This window comes from Triturus cristatus, chromosome 1_2 (genome assembly GCF_964204655.1).
Source record: "Triturus cristatus chromosome 1_2, aTriCri1.1, whole genome shotgun sequence".
Classification (NCBI taxonomy): Eukaryota; Metazoa; Chordata; class Amphibia; order Caudata; family Salamandridae; genus Triturus; species Triturus cristatus.
The window spans coordinates 851,407,208-851,427,443 of NC_140580.1; positions in this window are offsets into that span (position 1 = coordinate 851,407,208).

A 20,236-nucleotide genomic window follows, 5' to 3' on the forward strand; every position below is an offset into this window, starting at 1 on the left:
GCTGTCCACCCAAAACTGCTTAAAGATCTTTAAGTTTAAAAAAAAAAAAAAAAATTCAAATAAAAGTACCTTTGAAATTTTTTTATTGCACTATAGTCTGACAGACACTTTTTTGGCTCTCCTCGTAAAAAAACTTTTTCTGTTACTTTACGTGTATATATAGTTATTGAAAAGTGACCAAAAGGCAGGGTTCGTCAAACTAGAAGGGGCGCCAGGCTCTGACCAAAAGAAGCATTATGCTGATGGCAATGCTTTGTTTTAAGCAGGAAATAAATAAACAGCTGTAATCGTTCTGTAATGGGCCATCACGAACATCTTTTGTCATTGAAATGTTAGCTGGGAGTAGGTTTAAAATAGGAAAGGGCTCCAAATAGTCTTCAAAACCCCACCTCCATTTCTAATAGTCACATTGTGGACACCTTTACACGTTAGTAAGGCCTGCCTGACCAGAAAAGTATGTTTGGCAATCATCTATTTAGTTGCATTTTTAAAACGGTATCAGAAGTTACCAGAAATGTTTAAATATGTTTTGTGTTTAAATAAATCGAGATATATTTAAACATTCAAAATTTAATAGAATAATTGTGAAAAATTCTGTCCCGATGAATTTTATTTTTTCAGTGGGGGGGGGGGGCGCAGCTTTAAAACGTTTGAAGAGCACTGCCATAAGGCGTCTTACTGGTTAACCCAATCTTCATAAATGTTTGTGTGACCTTGTTCAACATACTTTTACCTTTTTCCTTTTTTTTCAAGTGAGGTCCCTTCAGCATGTAACAAGTTATACCACAACAGCTTTGACAAATCCGTTGCAACGTGTCCTTTGCCTGCATGGTGATGCACCCAGCCACACAGTGCTCGCCTGTACTGAACCTTTTACAACTGAGCCATCCTTTTCAGAATACCACTGGGCTGTGCACAGTGGCGGGCGGCATGACTCGCAGGTGGCGGGGCGGGGGTGGCGCGGTGGAGAGTCACGCGGGGGCGTTTGAGTGGCAATATATATATATATTTTTTAACTTTTCCTGTCGCCGATCCCACGTCTCTGCTCCTGCTCTCCTCGTCTTGGAACAGGAAGCACAGCCAGGCCCCACTGAATAATCACAAAGCTGCAATGCAGCGTTGTGATTGGTAAGCACCCAGGCTCCTCTGACCAATCACATCACTGCATTGCAGCATTGTGATTGGTCTGAGCTCCGTGACACGGCGCTCAGCCAGGGGCTGGAGGGGTGGGCATGTTCTCCATGCAGGCTGTAATGCAGCATGCATGGAGAACAGAGAAAGGGCTCATGACTGGTTTGGGCGGCCGGAGAGGGGCCGACCAAGCAGTCATTGCGCACTTAGGAGTGGGCAAACCACTCGTCCCCTGCCCTGCTCCAGGAGCAGAGCAGCCCTGCCCACCTGCCTGCCTGCAAAGCAGCATGAAGAATAAAATGATAATAATGCAAAGTTGTTATAATTTTATGTTTGTGCTTTGCACTGCTCAAAAGCAGTGGGGCGATGCTAGGAGCCGCCACTGGCTGTCCAGCCCTTTCTCAGTCTAATCATGTGTTGTGTTCCACACCCTAGACCTGCTCCTGGCGTGCTTGTGCAGTTGTTGTTTCTAATGATGTGAGGTGCCTTGATAAAGCTTTGTTAGTGTCTTTGTGCCAAAATACTATACGTAATATGCTTTCCTATAAACGTGAGAGACTTACCGTACTGCATACACTTCTCCGTTTTCCTTCGTTTTATCTATTTTTTGGGAAAAAGATGTTGTTGCTCTTAGAGTTAAAAAAACTATAAGTGCTTCTCCTTTGCCCGCAGAACATTTGTCCTTTAATCTGTTTGTTTTATTGTTTCTCCTTGTTGGTGAAGTACCTGTGAGAATGTTGCTTTGACAATTTTTCAGGAAGTGCCACAGTCACCAGTATGTTTATCTCCAGTCTCTCTTTTGGCCCTTCTATTTAAAGATGAAAAAATACATTCTACTGTACATCACAGTCCTTACACCGTTTTCCCGTCTCTGTTAAATCTCAGCAGAAGATGCCACAACATGGTTTCAGGTTATGAAATTCCGTGAAGCTTCTGAAGAGTTCATTCCATGGACAGATCTAGTCTATAAATCCGTACTTTATTTATCTTTTATAATCGATATTTTCTAGAACAGGTGCCTCCAACCTTTTCTTTAATAAGAGCTACTTATGTGCAATAAAAACCATCCAGAGCTACTAACAAACATGATCAGGGTTGTGATAGTAAACGCATCAGAAGAGGCAACATCAGTGGTCACCCTGTTCAAGATTACCAGCAGGGATGACTGTGGTGCATCAGCTGTCCTGGCAGAGGGTGCTTTATCAATTTGGGATGCCTCAATATGGGTAACACATAACAGCCACAGCTACAATGCCTGTGGCAGCAAGGTAATAATATTAGTAATAAATCTTCACGATGCAGCATGAGTTATCATTCAAATATCAGATTAAATATATTTTGGAATTTGAACCATTTTTCTTCAAACATCAGCTTATGAGTTTGGTAGTTGTATTGGTAGCGGTGGACGTGTAGCACATGTTTGTTAATAGGACTCTGAGTGTGGTGAGAGTCTGAGTACTGGGACCAGTGTGATAGATTTTGGGTGGACTCTGGTTTAGCATTACACAAGATGGAAGGTCGGCACAGCTTCACCACACAGTGGACGTATAATGTCTGCATTCCTGTGACTGATGGAAGGAGAAGCAGACAATGAAGTGGGGAGGATGGAGATATGGCTTCCCTTAGAATTTCAACGAGGTCCCTTTTAGCAGAGGGCTTCTGATTAATTCTTCCTGAACACTTTGTAGATGGTAAGGGTGAGAGGTGGACTGCAGTCTCTGTTGCTCAAGTGATGAAGTTTCTATGCAGGGCCTTCCCTTTTTTCTGTCACTGATTACTGATTCAGGAATGCTGATGGCAGCCAGATGCAGAGAGCTTCCTCTTCATTGTTCCCTTGTTTTGGAGACTCCTACTTGGAGACAAAATCGTTGCTACCTGCTTTGAGAGCCTCCACCTAGCGCAAAGACTGTGTCTGAGAAGCAGCCTGAAAATGAGATTTAAAACTGAACCAATCCAACCCATTCCAATATCTGAGATAGTGGATCTATAGCCTTTATCTGGAAAATTAGTTTTAAAGTGGCATACAAACTACCCTACTTTGTTCTTATCAATGTTCTTCTTGATGAAGGAAGGAAGTGCTCGCAGAGTACTCAAAGAGCTGGTGTGTGACCAAACCTGAGGAAGATGACTGCCAAAGCACGGCGAAGCCACCAGTGATCCTCGTTGTGCAATAGTCTCCCGGTCTCTCCGAGCACTTCTGTGTGAACTGCAACAAGACTTTTAAGCATGAAGCTCACTGTGTCGTCCAGAATCCAGCCGTGTGCCTGAGACATTGGTGTAGCCTCTGCTACTGATGGAGCAGAAAATTCCTGTACCGAAGCATAAACATTGATTGGCCTGGAGGATGCAACTGCAAAAGACACACAGTCGCTGAAGACCGGGACTGTGTTCGAGCACCCATCTGCACCCTGTTTGTGAGGCCGCTATTGCAGAAGACAAGTGCTGCCATGTGAGCCTGCCCTGCTGCTTCAACCCAGTGGCTTGTGTTTGAAAGTGAGTTCACCACTGCAGCACCTGCAGTTACAAGCTGCTGTCGCAGAATTGGGAATGCTGAGCACAACACCCGCACCAGCAGAACTGCATCTCCAGTGAGCAGGTAAAAGAGGGGCTTTACTGTGAGTGGAAAGAGAGTCTGAAGTCACTGAGAAGTCCGCAATACAAACTTAAGTTAACTTGAAGTGGTGAAAGCTGTGTGAACTGGCTGTGCATATAACTAGTGGGCTATAATGGGTGAACTGCACCATGCTATACATGAGTGCTGTAGACATGAGAGAGATCTTGCAGTGGGAACAGTGTAAGGGGGGGGCTGTAGTGCCTCACTGAAGATTGTAAATAAGATTGCAATCCTGTAACTGAGAATCCTCTTGAACTGTGTAGTATTTTGTTTTGCTGTTAAATTGAAGTTTTTTATTTAAACTAAAAGATATGCATTGAGCAAAACCGTACATTATTGAGTGTAATGGTTGACCGTTGAGCTCTGAGTTACTTTAATTACGCTGACCTAATTTGCGTAATTTCAGGAATTTCCTAATGTGTTTGTCATATAAAGTTCCTGAAATTACGCCATTATGCCACTTTGCTTAATTACACCGCATTCACTGCAAAATGAAAGTGCAGGAGCATTGCGAACGACCAGAACACGAGCAACTGTTGTTCATGGCATTTGTTGTTTTTGGCGCCATTTTTGTTAAAGCAAAATGCATCCTTGCGCGCACAATTGATGCAACGATGCATTGTGCACTAAATTGCTGGATTTGCTGTTCGCCGAATTAGGTGTAATTTCTTGTAATGTTGCAGAAATGTCGCAAATGATTTGAAAGCAAACTACTCAAACATTGCAAAGCCCTAAAGAAGTGACTTTTTGTGGGTGGCCTCTGGGGCTTGTGGCCCTTGCAAAGAGCCTTTGCCTGTAATTACACAGAGTGAGTAATTGATTAACAGTAGAACTAGAGCAGCCGGGAGGCGGTGCTACCTTCACCAGGTGACATTCTTAGAGCGCAGCGGCATCCTCCACCCAGCCCTTCGCTTGCGTCAGGCTCGCGCTTCCAGAATCTTACATCTTCACATCATTGCATGTTGCAAGAGACCTAAATCAATTTCTTATTAAAGAAGAAATAGTTTTCAAACTTTATAAGAGGGTGGCAGAGTTACACTTGGAGAAGTTTCCTGACCTTGTAAATTTAGGGTTCATCCAATCTATTTGTATAGAGAATTAGTGGGATTTGGTTAGGGGTGGTGGGCAGGAAGGAACACCAGGCCCCATTGCATGCACAGAAAATTGACGAAAAAAAACAGGATCCCTTCCCACACACTGTTTTGGGTAAGGCCACAGGCTACTTTCCATCATGTGTATCTCTTCTGACACGGGAGGTTCAAAGATGACAGCCCCCACCACATGCCCCAGCATCAGCGACAACGTCCACATGTCCTCGCTGTGCCCGGTCCCAACCGGGCCCAGCCAGGATCAGCAGCTCCGGCCCTTTCCGACCCGGCTCCTTGTCACTGGGGTCTCTGTGTGAGGCTGAGTAATCTTTCTCTTCAGATGTCGCTCCCCCTCCAGCTCCCCCACCAGAGTGATATTTTTAAATGTGGAAATATTAAATTCCCCTCCAGCCGGCTTTGTAATTGCTGCGGCCCTGGGCTAGGACAGGCGGATGCAGCCAGACTGCTCTAACAAAGTTATCTTGGGAGTCTGCTGACCTGCCTCGTTATCAAACACAGCTTCCGGCCACCACAGCGTGCGTTTGTTCCTTTCTCCCGCACAGGCAGGGATGAGACACAAAGTATTATAAAGTGCGAGTACCATTGTGTGAAATCTTCACTTCGAGAGATCGTGTTTCGGCTCCTGGACTCTAAGGTTCCAAAAAAAGTGTGAAGTCCAGTTTTCTGCTGCATGTATTTTTAATCTTATTGAATAGACTGACGTCTTTGTAATTGCAGATGTGTCCCTATTGGAGCCCGTTGGTGTTTTTGTTGTAGGAACCCTTTTGTGTGCTGTGATGTACACAAATAAAAAGAGGTGCTCTGACATTCAATCAATCAATCAATCAATCATTTGTAAAGCACACTACATACCCGGGAGGATCTCAAGGTGCTGGGAGGGGGGGGATCGAACAGCCAGGTCTCGAGCATCCTCCTGAAGATCAGTAGGTCTTTGGACTGTCGTAGGCTCAGTGGGAGGGTGTTTCATGTCTTGGCGGTGAGGTGGGAGAAGGATCTCGCGCCGGTGGTTGTTCTACGGATGCGCGGGACGGTGGCTAGTGAGGTCTTCTGTTCAAGCTGCGGCTAGGAGAACCCAGCACCGCTGCACAGTTGAAGTCACTCGCACGGAGCAGAAAGGAGCTCTCTGGGGTGTAGGAAGAGGTAGGCGCTGCAGACCAGTTGGCCCCTTCATTTAGGACACCAAGGGAGTAGCCAGAAAATGTTAATACCCCGCTTTGAACCAAAGCTCTGATGGGCCCAAGCACGCCAAGCAAGTAGAGCCAAACATCCTTGGAAGAGCTGTCTTGTCTCTTCCATCCAAACATATATCCTTTCATCCTGTCACCCTTCCATCTACCCGCAGATACCCAGCATTTCACCTTTACATTCAGCCATCCATTCATTCTTTCATCCATCATTCAATTTTTCACTATTTCATCCATCCATTCACACATTCATCATCTATGCAAGTATCCATCCACTCATACATCTATTATTTACTTACCCATCCATCAATAAAGCCTGTCATCCATCAATCAATAATTTTGTCCATCCATTCATCCTCTGAGATTTCCTTTTACTTTGTCATCCATCTATACTCTCATATTTCCATTTACTATGCAATCAATCCATCCTTCCTCTCTGATATCCATTCACTCTGTCATCCTTTCAGCCACCAACCAACCATTCTCTAAGATTTCAGTCTAATCTGCCATCCATCCTTCCATCCTCTCAGATTTTCTTTTACTCTGTCACCTTTCACCCACCCATTTATACGCCCATCCATTCTCTGAGATTTCCATTTAATCTGCATCATTTCATCCACCATCTACCCATCTTCTTATCCACTCATCCACCCATCCTTTCTTCCACCCATCATTTCACCTACTCATCCATTAATCCTTTCAATCACTCATCCACCAATCCTTTTACCCACTCATTCATACATCCTTTCACTCACTCATCCTTTCACCCACTCACTCACCCATCCATCCTTTAACCCACCCATCCATCCTTTTACCTACCCATCTTTTCAGTCCCACATCCGTCCTTTCACCTACCACCTTTTCACCCATTCATCTTTTCCCCCACCTATCCATCCATCCTTTCATCAACCTAACATTTCATTCACTCTTCTATCCATCCATTCACAAACACATTCATCTACCCTTTAATTCACTAATGCATCCACTCATTCATCCTTCTTTCCCATTTCTATCAACCTATCCTTCTCCTTCCTTTTAGTGTTAATTATGAGTTTTTACTTGCCTGATAAAAGAGGCTCATAAAGAACCCCATCCCCGCTGTAGTAGTGGATTCACGAAGTCCCTGTAGGACACCAGTCTGGTTTGAAACCACGTGGAGTGCTACTTCCCTTAGCTGTAGCTCCATTTAGTGAAGTACAATATGGAGTACGGTGCAAAATGGCTGCCGAGCTGGCCCATGATAATGGGCCATGTCCATTCTGTTTTAAGGAACAATGCTTGTATGTGCTTCAGACCTCTAGTCTCAAATCTAGTAGTTTGTGAAATATTCATCTGCAAAATGTTCCTAACATTTTGTAATGTTTCTGAAGTTCACAAAGTTTGCAAACTTTTTTTTTTTTTAAACAATGGGAAACTTTATTGTCCAATCAATCAGGGTTTGTAAAGCGCAGCAACTCACCCATGAGGGTCTCAAGGCTCAAACTAGATTTTCGGCACTAGTTCAGAGATGGATAGAATACAATGTGTATTTCTTGCACTCTGTACATACACATGTCCCAGGACTAAGGCCTTACCACTTATGGTAAATATAGTGACATAACAAAACTTGAGGGGGGCCCTCTACAAGGTACATGGAGGGAGCCCCCACGCTCCAAACCCAGTCAGGAGCTTTCAGGCCAGGGGACTTCTGCCTGTGCACAGTGCCGGAGGGGGCCTCTTGGAGCTCGGGCCCACCAGCACCGCGGGGGCTGCAGGGGTTAATGTTACGCTACTGGGCAAAATACCACCTATTCTGAATTCCCCAACTCGGAATAAAAAATAACATGGGAATTTGGCATGTGTCACACTAAAATATGCATGTAAAAGTTCTTAACCAGACATTTATCTCAGATAAATTTCTCCAGTTTTTACTGTGGGTGAATGTTCCTTACCACTGAGCGTGAAATTCCAATTCCTGTGCACACTCATGTTTTTGTAATGACCAGAATTTACCCATGAGCTCAAAATACGAGATGTGGGAAACAATCCTTGTGTGAAAATGTTCTTGAAGTGTAAAATGATTAGCAGCAAAATTGCTCTTCAAAATTTATTTTTGGCCCATATTTTTCTTTCACTGCCTTCGTATTGCCAATGTTGAAAAACTTTGCGATTTCATGTAGTTGCAGCGTTTGTGTTCTTCGCAAACCTTGCTAGCTACATTACCAACAATCGTCTTGAAAGTGGCACAGATTTTATCTTCTGGTCTGCTTCTATCCCATGTGTCTCCTTGTTCTCTTTTATTTGTGTTCTCTTTGTCCTAGATCATTTAGTTTACTGATCTTCTGGTTTTCACCTTGTGTAGAGGAAAATAAATAAATCAACACATATTGGTGTAAACTATTCACAAAAGAGGACAAGGTAAATTAGTCACAAGAGAGGACAAGATGAGTGGCTCAGATGGGATACACGCGCGAATACTGAGGACACGTATGAAGGCACAAATAACATCACTGACCACCAGAAAGGTGCACTGAAAACTGGTGTGGGGATGGAGTATTGCAAAGACCAGATATAATCCCTAGGCACAAAGCCATGAATGGAGAGGAGACTAGAACCAGAACCTGTAGGTCTTTAAACGTGCCCTCAGCGGTAGAGGCATTGATGGCTAAATCTGTGAAGGGAAATTTGGTGGAACACATTAAAACCATAGAAATAGAGACTATGCAGTTATATGTGTCACTAGAGGAAGAATCAGAAAATGTACTGCTTTTTTACCTATGCTAATTTATGATTTAGGAAGATTGGTGAATGTGGCCAGCTTCAATGTTGTTTAAGCCTCTGGATCTGTACCATTCCATAGCCTTATACGCAAGCAAGGCAGGTGCAGTAAGGGATCCAGTGAGTTGGGAAGAGGGTAATGGCAGAGGAAAAGGCTTTTGATGGACCAAGACACTGTGTGGAGTTGTGTTGATACGTTGAGCTAAGCGCTAATAGAGTCATTGCTAGGATGCCCACAGAGAGGAGCATTCTGTAGGACAGCCCCTCACCACAGGTCCAATTGTCACTACATCTGGTACTTATGGAGCCAACCCCAGTTTATTTTCCTTACATATTTGTTTACCCACTCTAGTTTTACATTTTGTGAAACAGTAGCGGTCGGTGCATTCTAGGATTATATTTGTGAAGATCTGATTTATAGTATAGCGCTTGGTTTTCCACTGCAATTTGTAGGTGCTACTTTCCATGTGGTAGCCTTCCAACTACATCTCAACCCAAATCTCCAGCTGACTCTTGGCCTGCCCTCTGATCCTCTCCTGCCCAGCCCCATGCCTCTTTTACCCCCCGGCCTACTACCTTATGATGTTCACCCCTCCTTTTTCTGTCACCGGACTTCTTTCATCCGCTGCTCCCAAGGCATTTACCCTGGGTGTTCCAGTTAAGTGGTGGAGAAACTCGTGGCCTCTTCCTTTGGCGTCTTTCCTGTTTAGATCTGCTAAGGCTAGATAGTGTCTAGGGACAGAACCCCTGCCATTCTCTCTCCTACATCATTCGGTTGAGCTTTCCTTCCTCCCCCATTGCTCCCTCTAATATTCTATAAGCTAACTATAGTTCTTCCGCAGGATTTCTAATTGAAACCTTCTAACTCCAATACCTTAAATTCCACCCGTCTGTGTGGACCTCAAAGGCCCATTTATTGTGGTATCTGTGGATATCCTCTAAATTGTGCCTCACCGCTTCTTGGTAGATCCCATAGTCCCATTTACTGTGGTCTCTATGAATTTTCTTGGGGTCTGCCTTCACTGCTTCTGAGTGGAACCCAGAGATATAGCTACTGTGTGTATGCAGATTTCCTCAACTTACATCTCATTGTCTTTGGATAGACTCCATAAACAAATTGCCATGATGTGCAGAGCATTTACCTGGTCTGTGCCTAAATACACCTCTGGGTAGATCCCGTAGACACATAGCTGCGGTATCTGTGGATTTTCTTGGGCAGTGCTTTCAAAGATTTTGTATGAGTTCTACAGACCCATTTATTGTACTATTTGTGGATTTATGTTAATTGTACTTCACTGCTTCTGGGCAGACCCAGTAGACCTACATATTACAGTGTTTGTGGATTTATGTGGGTTTTGCCTTCACTGCTTATGGTTAGACTCCACTGATACATTTATTATGCGATCTGTGGATTTCCTAGGGTTGTCCTCACTGCCTCTAGGTGGGCCCCATAAGCACCTTACTGTGGTTTCCAGAGGATTACCTTGGGCTGTGCCTTAATGCACTTGTGAGTAGGCCCCATAGGCTCATTAGTGTGGTATCTGTTGATGTATTTGGGCTTTCCCTTTACTGGTGTCACTTGAAAATAATTGCTGTTAGCATGAGCTGAAGCCATCTTGCTTGCAGCATCCATTTTGTTAGCCTTGTGATTCTGCCGTCTTCACTGTTGCCTGCTTTTCTATTCTGCTTGAGTCATCATCTTTAGTTATCTCCTTCTGTTCTAAGCTCAAGCAATGTATGAGCTCAGAAAGACCTGTAGCTGCTACAATGCACCTCTTTGAGAATGTAACTGTCTATAATATCCTACTGATGTAAGCAGTTCTGTTCCCCCTCCCACTTTGCTGACTAAGTGATTACTCATCTGCCCATGTCTGGCTGTAACTATTCCTGTGTATGCTTGTACCTTATATTTGTAACTACATGCTTACCAGTCCAGAAAACACAGTATATAAGCACAATGGTCTGTGTATTCAAGCCACTACGTCCTGGAACACTTGAGGGTGTTGTATGGACGTGTTCTCACTCATGAGTGAATAAACTTGTTATTTTGAATTCCAGCTTCAGTGCCAATCTCTACTTTGTTAGTCTAAGGACCCGTGGACAGAGAGGGGTGACCACTGCTCCGTTCTCAGGCCTCTGAGACCCGGTCCCCAAGTGAATGCAAGTCTGCACCTTTGTTTGTTGATAAGGAGGTGCCTGGGCACAGTAGGTACAATCTGTGGCCCGACGAAAGAGCAGTGCGCCAGCAGGGCAAAACAGGAGTTAGGGAAGGACTAGAGTTTAGGGTACAGGTGCTGTGTCTCTGGTGCCTGTTAGATTAGAGTGAAAAATACTGGTGCACTGCCTGAGAAACTGGACAGGATCATTGAGGGTGATTGTCCTATCCTGAAAGAAAGACTTTTTCCTTAAGCCTGGGCGGTTATTGTTTTTCTGGGTTGCAAGTTGTGCAGCTCCACCGTGGGAGAGTCAATACTTGATGAACGATAAGAGCCTGCCTGTGAGGCTCAGACGGACACAGGGAGAAGACTCCCCTCTGGCTGGTTGCACAGTGGCTTCAATTTCCCAAGTATTTTTTGTTGTTGTTAGCAATGTACCCCTTTGGTCGTCCCATTTTTGAGGAGGAGCAGCACTTTCCGGCACTTTGTCCTAATTCCCATGGCCCCGTTTGGTCCTCCTGGTCCCCCAAAACAAAAGATTGTTTTTGTGACAATTATTGTACTTGCTTGAATTTTCGTATTTGGAATACTGTTTTTTCTGCAAGAAAAATATCCTGTGCACACTACTCCGCCCCCCCTGAACATATCATTGGTACTCTAGCCCTCATAAAGAAGAACACCGGAAGGTATATCAAGATAATGTTTTTATTTAGACATTGCATCAGACATGTGCTATTGGTTATTTCTAAACTGCATAAAATAGCCACTGAAATCCATCAGAATTCAGGGACATGGACTTCGACTGGATGGCTATGGACTATGTTTACTGAATGGGGCTGAGAAGTATTTTCAGCCCTATGTATCATTTATGCTACTCTTTTTACTGGTTGCCTATGTATTCAATGTGGCTCAATGCTCTGTTCCCTGTTATTTCTGCCTGTACCTCATGTATACCAACTAAACAAAATGCCAATAATGTAAATGCCCACCTAGCAAAGGATCAGGAAATTGATTAATTTATGAGAATAGATGTGCAGGATAACTTCTATGCTCCTTCCAAATCATAGAGATGTCTTCAGCTAATGCTAAAAGGGTCGTCTGTGGAAATCAAAATTAATTGCTGTTAGCATGAGCTGAAGCCATCTTGTTTGCAGCATCCATTTTGTTAGCCTTGTGATTCTGCCGTCTTCACTGTTGCCTGCCTTTCTATTCTGATTGAGTCATCAGCTTTAGTTAACTCCTTCTATTCTAAGCTCAAGCAATGTATGAGCTCAGAAAGGCCTGCAGCTGCTAGAATGCACCTGTTTGAGAATGTAACTGCCTATCATATCCTACTGATGTAAGCAGTTCTGTCCCCCCTCCCACTTTGCTGACTGATTACTCATCTGCCCATGTCTGGCTGTAACTATTCCTGTGTATGCGTGTACCTTCTATTTGTAACTACATGCTTACCAGTGCAGAAAAAACAGTATATAAGCACCATGGTCTGTGTATTCAAGCCACCACCCCCTGGAACACTTGAGGGTGTTGTATGGACGTGGTCTCACTCATGAGTGAATAAACTTGTTATTTTGAATTCCAGCTTCAGTGCCAATCTCTACCTTGTTAGTCTAAGGACCCGTGGACAGAGAAGGGTGACCCTTGCAATGGTGTAGTCCTTAAAAAGGCACATTTCCACAGTATAAGGATTACCCCAGGTTATGCCTTTTCAGCACTTTCAGTTGGACTTCATAAACAGCATGAAGTGTGCTCTATTCTGCTTGCAGACCTCTATAAAAATTTATAACGCAAGTCGCTGCTTTGCGTTATTGTGCCCGAGGCAGGTGTTCCATGGGTTGAGTGTGAGTGTTTCCATGCAAAGAGGTGTGGCGCAACAGCCAGGGCAGCTGACTCCGGAACACAGGGACTCACAGTTTGATCGCTGGCAGCAGGTGAGCCCAGCACCTTGCGTGCTGTCTTCATTTTCACTCTCGCCCTGTCAAGATTTTGTTTCCTTTCTCTTTTTCTCTTCTCTTTTCAAAATGTGTGATCATTGTTTCACTTCTTTGAAGTTGTAGCACACTTTCTAACGTTGCATTGTCTCTAGTTCTCTTACCCAGTTTTTCCATTACTTGAATCCTTGCCCTCTTTTTATGTTTTCTGTTTTTCACGTTTTAGTTTTTATCTTTTAGCATGCTTATTTTGTCCTTTACGTGTTCATGTGTCTTATCACTTTTTTTAAATGCTCCTTATTGTTCTAACATTTCTGTTTGCTAAGGGCACCAATTTTCATACTTCTTCTTAGCTTTATTTAGCCCAAAATCTTAGTGACAAAGCCTACCTATGTGTTTAGGACATGTAGCTCTGTTATTTAAATTTCGTTTGTCTTCCCAGTCCCTTTTCTTTTTGTTTGGTCCTTATGTTTTACTCTGGCATGTTTTTCATTGTCATTTTTTGAACTTTTTTGTGAGTTTATTTTTTGGAGTGTGGTCGTATTGACGTGCACTAAAAGGCTGATTTAAACACTGTCAGAATGTTATGAGTTAAAACCTTTTTAGAGTCTGGCCAGGCAACAGAGCATGATTCAGGTAAATTAATAGAGCCAAAAGCACAACTATTTAGCTAAATTTGCACACACAGGTGGTCTCAGCTTACAAGTATTTAACATGAATAACTAGCAGAACATCATTAGATAGTATACAACACGTGATGATGATAAGGAGTGGTGGCAGGGGATGGTGGATGTAACTGAGGTATGAGGTAAGCCTGGGCAGAGTTTGCCGATTTCTGCTACGCGGAACTCTGCTAAGTGCAAAGAAAACTCTGCCGCACTACTCGGAGCTCCGCAAGCGGAGGAGTGCATTGGGTAAATGCTGTTCGTGGTGATTTTCAGTGCCAGGTGCTTGTTTGCGCTGTGCAATCATCGCAAATGGCACCATGCAAGCGGGTGCTGCTTCCTTTCTGCTGCTTGAGTAGATTTTTACTCAAGAGACAGCTTTCTCAACGCAAACGGAAAGTTTCTCAACACGAGCGGTCGCAAGCATATGTGACCACTTGCAATGAGAAATCGGACCGTCTGCACTGAGAAATCTCACCGGGAGGTCGAGTTTCCATGCTTGCGCTCGCCAACTTGATGTTGACGATCGCGAACGAAGAAAAATCTCGCCTTTCGGAACTCCACGAGCTCTTCGTAACGCGGAGTGCAGAAATCTCCTCAACCTCCGCGAGTGGAGCGGAGTTCAACGACCCAGACTTATTATGAGGTGGAGCCTAGGTTTTATAGTTGGGATCAGACAAGCGATGAAATGAGGGTGCTGCATAGAGGTGCGAAGAGTGGTTTGACTGGTGTTAGGCATGGTGATGTGGGAGAAGAATCTGTTACATGGTTACTACATCTCATCCTATAGCCAATGTCAGTTCATTAGTCAAACATCTTTTATTGCAAGTCAGATGCTTCAATGATCCTGATGAAAAGTGCTTCATCTAAAACTATCTCACACACACATAATGTTTCTTTCTACTGTTTTACATCCCCAGACTGCACGCTATCTCAAAAAACTCTTCTCACTTAATATCTAAAACCTCCATAAGAATTTTACCTTGATTTTTGATTATTTAATGCATTTTCATTCAAATGAACTTTCCTTACCTTCCATCCTCTGCATGATTCCATTCTTTGAATATAACCTACTCTAGATCATTTGCCTATATGCCCTAATCTCTCTTATTGCATCTCTGCAAACAGCACACACCTAATTGAATTGATTACAACCTTTCCTTCTTTAGAACCATATGCCTGCAACCTAATAAACTCTTATCTCCTTTAGCCTCTCTATTCCTCCCGCCACTCATTTGCATTCACTTACACAACCCTGGCTAATGATCACACATAACTCCTATTAATTTAATCCTCCGGAAAGAAACTGGAGTAAATGCATGGAACGATTTCCTTGAAAGTTGGCTAACCCGAATAACCACTATTAATTGATGTATGAAGGCGGTTTCTGCTGCATATATTTACAAAGAAAAATAAGAAAACTGTCAAAGATGCCTTGGACCTTATATATAAACCCAGAATACTGCAGACATATGTTACAAAATAAAGGGCCATATGTAGGAATCACTTTTGCGATCGCAAACACTGCGATTCGCAAGAATCTGGGGGTTTGCGATCGCAAAACTGACTGTACCTATGTAGGAAAGGTTTCCGCTGCACTAACATGCGAATCGCTAATTTAGCGATTAGCATTTTAGCGTACCGCAGATTCTGCGAATTATTTTGCGTAATCGCAGTCTGCGTCCCATCATTAGCGGAAATCGCTATTACCGACCTCGCAAATTGCGAATTCGCAAAATCAGATGTAGGACAAAATCGCAAATAGCGAATCATAAAAAATCGCTATTTTGCAGTTCTCAATTACCACCAACTCTGAGCCGGTGGTAACCAAGTGTAAAAAATTTAAACAGGCCCACAATGCCACTGGGACTTCCCACCATGGCTGGCCTGTACGTGATAGCCAGGAGGCTGCGAATCAGGGATGCCACGCAGAGAAGGAGACGCCAGGAAAGGATCTACAGAGCACGCATCACCCTCTTCCAACTGACCGAGGAGGAGATCCATGTGAACTACAGGCTGCACCCAGACAGCATCCTGGATTTAATAGAGGAGCTGACACCCATACTTGAACACCCCACACGCAGGGCACACACCATTCCCACCCATGTTCAGGTGCTGTGCTCACTGCACCTCCTGGCATCAGGGAGTTTTCAGGGGGTCATTGCCACAGCAGGAGGTGTCTCGCAAGGTGCACTTTCGCGCTTCTTCCACGCTTTCCAGGATGCAATGGTACAGAGGCTGCATCACCACATACAATTTCCAAGCACACCACAGGCACTAGATCAGACCAAGCAGGAATTCTACCACATTGCCCAATTCCCCCATGTCATTGGCTGCGTAGATGGGACCCATGTCGCAATCTCACCCCCATCACAGAATGAGTATGTTTTTCGGAACAGAAAGTCATATAATTCCCTGAACATCCAGGTAGTGTGCAATGCCCAACATATAATCACTGATATTGTGGCCAAATACCCAGGAAGCACACACGACTCATTCATGTTTCGCCAATGTGCATTACATCGCAGACTCACAAATGGCGAATTTGGAGAGGGCTACCTGCTAAGTAAATGCATGCCATACAGACACAGAACCAGTAGAGTTATGCAGTGGCAGGACAGTATTGAACATGAATCTGCTTATACCCTGCAGGTGACAGTGCGTATGCTGTACGACACTACATCCTCACACTGTACCTGAATTCAGCAACTGCAGGTGAGAGGAGGTACAACAGCGCACACAGAGCTACACGCTGTGCCATTGAGAGGACCTTTGGAATCCTAAAGAGCCATTTCCGATGCCTCCATAAGAGTGGAGGATTATATAAACAACAGGGGATTGATTCATTTAAGGTAAACAGAGGTTGGAATCCAAAAACTAGTAACAAAACATGATACCTCTGTCACCATAAATCAAGGGGTCGATTTCTTAACGTGGATTTTTATTTTCCACCTTGTACATGTATTCTTCATGGACTAAGTTTTATCTTTTTCATCAAGATCTGTTCAGTGCTGTACAACTTTAAATCAAATTACAAAAAACATTTAGAAACGCTTAACAATAAAGACCAAATCGACGATTGGACAATCATGTACAGGGACAATATTTACATGGAAAGACAAAGACAGTTCTAAATGATACCTTATAAATAACGGAATGTGAAGTAATCAACAAGCAAAGGGAGTCCTATACATTTCATGTAAAGTACCTGGGACCTATTCTTTTAGTCCTCACAGACTAACAGTATTTTTTGAGTGCCAATAGGAGGAAGCCTCCAGACAGTAGGGAACAGGTTTATGACACTGCACTTGGGTGTCGGGCAAATGTTTTTTAAGGGACTTGACGTCGATCTTGTTCCTTGGAGTTCTTAATACGGCTTGCCTCCTCTAGAAACCAACGCGTTTCGACCTTCTATGTGGCACTGGTTGTGGAAGGTCTTCATCAGGGTAAACACATGTTTGTGCAAAGGACTGGGTGTATCTAACGGAGAAAAATGAGATGGCCGTCTTATTATTGTGGAGACAAAGGTAAGCTTTGTATTCGCTGATTACACGTGTAATTCTGGGTTAAAACTCATGGTTATCCGTACGTACCGGTTGGGAAGTCCTATAGGAGTCCGGTGGTTGGGTCTCTTGCGACTCCAAGGATGGACGCTGTTTTGATGCAGCGAAAAAGGGGAAGGGAAGGGGGAAGGGGGGGCCTCCAAGCAATGGAGGTCGGGCACCCCAGTACCTGCGGGGAAAAGGGGGTATGTCTTAGGATATTAAATGAACGTGTAGGCTGGCCGATGTTTTCAAACTTACGGTGATGTGAGACTAGTGTTTCTTCAAACGGACCATGCTTCGCGAGTGAGGGCACGTGCCTATACTGTGATGTATAGCGTTAATGGCTGAGTCCGGTGATAAAAAGTGGTGTTAAATTGACACAAGTGTGCTCTTGCGTGGTCTGAACCGCATCATCCACACCTCATGATCTGAGAGGAAGTTACTCGCAGACACGGAGCTCTAACCCCGGTGCTCGGAGTGCGCTTGCTACTTGACGCTCGATTTGGTGGCTGTTACAGTTCTACTGTGTTTTAATGGTGGGCGGGGAGATAGTTGTGCAGAATATGCTGTTGTTGTGCCGAGGAAAAAACTCCCTGTATATTGGGGGTGTCTTGTCGATCTACCTCTGGTAGCCGGTGCAGGGGGAGGGAGGGGGGGGGGGGGGGGGGAAAGGGAGACACCCATGCAACGTGGGGGACAGGTGCCTAGTAGGTTGTCCCGGTGGCAGGTGTCTTACCAGCTTGTGTCTGGGGCAGGAGTTCTCCTTGGCTCCTGCGAATCGGGAGCTTAAGAGCTGTGGAGCAGAGTTTCACTTTCTCGCCAGCGTGGTCGTACAGCATGCAGCTCGGGGGCAGTCAGTCATCCCTCCGGAGTGTAGAGGAGTCTCCTGGTGCATGGAATTTAAGGGGGTGTGTGCCGCGACGCTCCGGAAGTAGAGTATTAGTTCCGGGTCAACCGCGGGTGGACTCTGACAGGGGCGTGTCTGTTTACATATAGTAGCGTACTCGTAGTGGAGCTGCCTACGCGTCGAAGCAACGTAGTTGCGCCACGAAGAGAATATAAATGAAGGGCATGGCAAACTGTGTAATGTGCCCTGCAAAAATGATTTTAAAGAAACCGTCTCGGAGCGCCGTTGAGAGGGTCTGATTATTCCAGTTTTCCCCACTATCAGATGTGACCTGGTTCGTAACGATCCTGCTGCTAAGGTGGGTGCCCACCTGTTGGATCGTGATCTGTGTGAGGATAGTCAGGACCATGTTTTTTGTGAGCACAATTAATGTAGGCACGCGCTAGCAGTGTCAGGGACCCAATAGATGTTTGCACGGGCTGGCAGTGCCAGTGATACAAATAATCAAGTGCTTTCAGATATATATCGACATCCGGGATCATCGCTTTATAGTTGTGAGGAGAGTGCCGGGGAAAGGCGTCTATTGGTCAGATTAGTGTGGATGAATCTGTATAGGTGTGTGTCAAACAGATTTTTCAATGGTATGCCGTCCCAATGTAGGGTGGCACAGTGTAAATGCCTGTACAGAAGTGTACTAGGGAGGGGAGAAAGAGAAATTCAGATGAGACAAATTCAAGACCAGTGTTGTAGTTCACTGGTTTCATTCAAGCCATTTTCGATTGTGTTCAAATACATGATGGTCTTTGCCTCAAACTTGGAAAGGAGACTATCAACATTAGCTCCGTATACCCGCTTTAGAACAGTCCATTTGATATCTTTGGGGCTATGTTGATATTCAATACAATGTGTTACCATTGGTGCAGTTAGGATCTTGCACTTAATTCTGGAACGGTGTTGAGTCATTCTTGTTTTTATGGCTTGGGTTGTTTTGCCAATGTATGCCAGTGGGCAGGGGCACAAGGCGCAGTAGATCACGTTGTGGGTGTTGCAATTCGTGAATGGTTCGTGTTTTATGAATTTGTTCCCATATACAAAAAGGTCGCCTTCTATGGTACTTTGGCAAGATGTACAATTACCACACTTTCGGTGACCCTTGATCGGTGGTAGAGATAGCAACGTTCGAATTGGATTTGTGTCACATTTTTTTGACGTGTTGGCATGTACAAGTTTGTCCTTGAGGCTTCTGTTCTTCTTCAGTGCAAAGATTGGAGGGTTTCTTAATGGTTCTATCGATTTGACAGTTGTCCAGTTTTTTTGGACTATTTTTTTCATTGCATTTGTTCGTCCTGAAAAAGTCGTGACGCAGACCAGGGGTGTGTTGTTATCTTTTTCTTTCGGTACCAGAAGGGTTTCCCTGGGAATGTACCACGCCCTCTTCATAGCCCTCTTCAACAATTTCTTTGGGTACTGTCTCTCAATCAGTTGTGTCATCAGTGTGTTAGCGTTGTCAAAGTAGTCTTCTTTCTTCATGCAGTTACGTTTAATACGTAAAAACTGGCTGAAAGGCAGATTTTCACGTAAATTTCTCTGATGAAAACTGGAGAAGTGCAATGTAGTGTTTTTGTCGGTTTTCTTCTTGTATAGGGTTGTGTATAGTTGACCAGCCTCGTGTCGTATCAATAAATCCAAGAAGTTCATCTCCTCTTTATTGTGGTTAACCGTAAACTGGATGTCTTTGTTTCTATTGTTGATCCAGGTGACGAATTCCAAAAGTTGATCCAGTGCTCCTCGCCACAGCATAAAGACATCATCAATATAACGGTACCACATTTTAATGTGGCCGTCATATGGGTTGTTGTTATAGACCCATCTGTCTTCGAACAGAGCCATAAACATTATGGCCATTTCAGGCGCGAAGGGACAACCCATTGCGGCTCCTTTGATTTGCAGGAATTGGATTCCATTGAAGTTGAAAAAGTTATATTTTAGACAAATTTCCGCCAACTGCCGGATGAAAGAGGTGGGGACATTGTGTGGGCGTTCACGTTTGTCTAGGAAGAACTCAATAGCTTCTAGTCCTTGTTCCTGTGGGATGTTAGTGTATAGACTGACGATATCCAATGTGACCAGATGTTCCTCTTGTGCATCAAAGGGATGACCTTCCAATAGATTGATGGCTTGCGTCGTGTCCTTAATATAGCTCACTGTGTCTCTCACCAAGGGTTTTAGAAAAGTATCTACATACTTAGCTGGTCTTTCGAGTATGGAATTGACTCCTGAAATTATTGGTCTTCCGG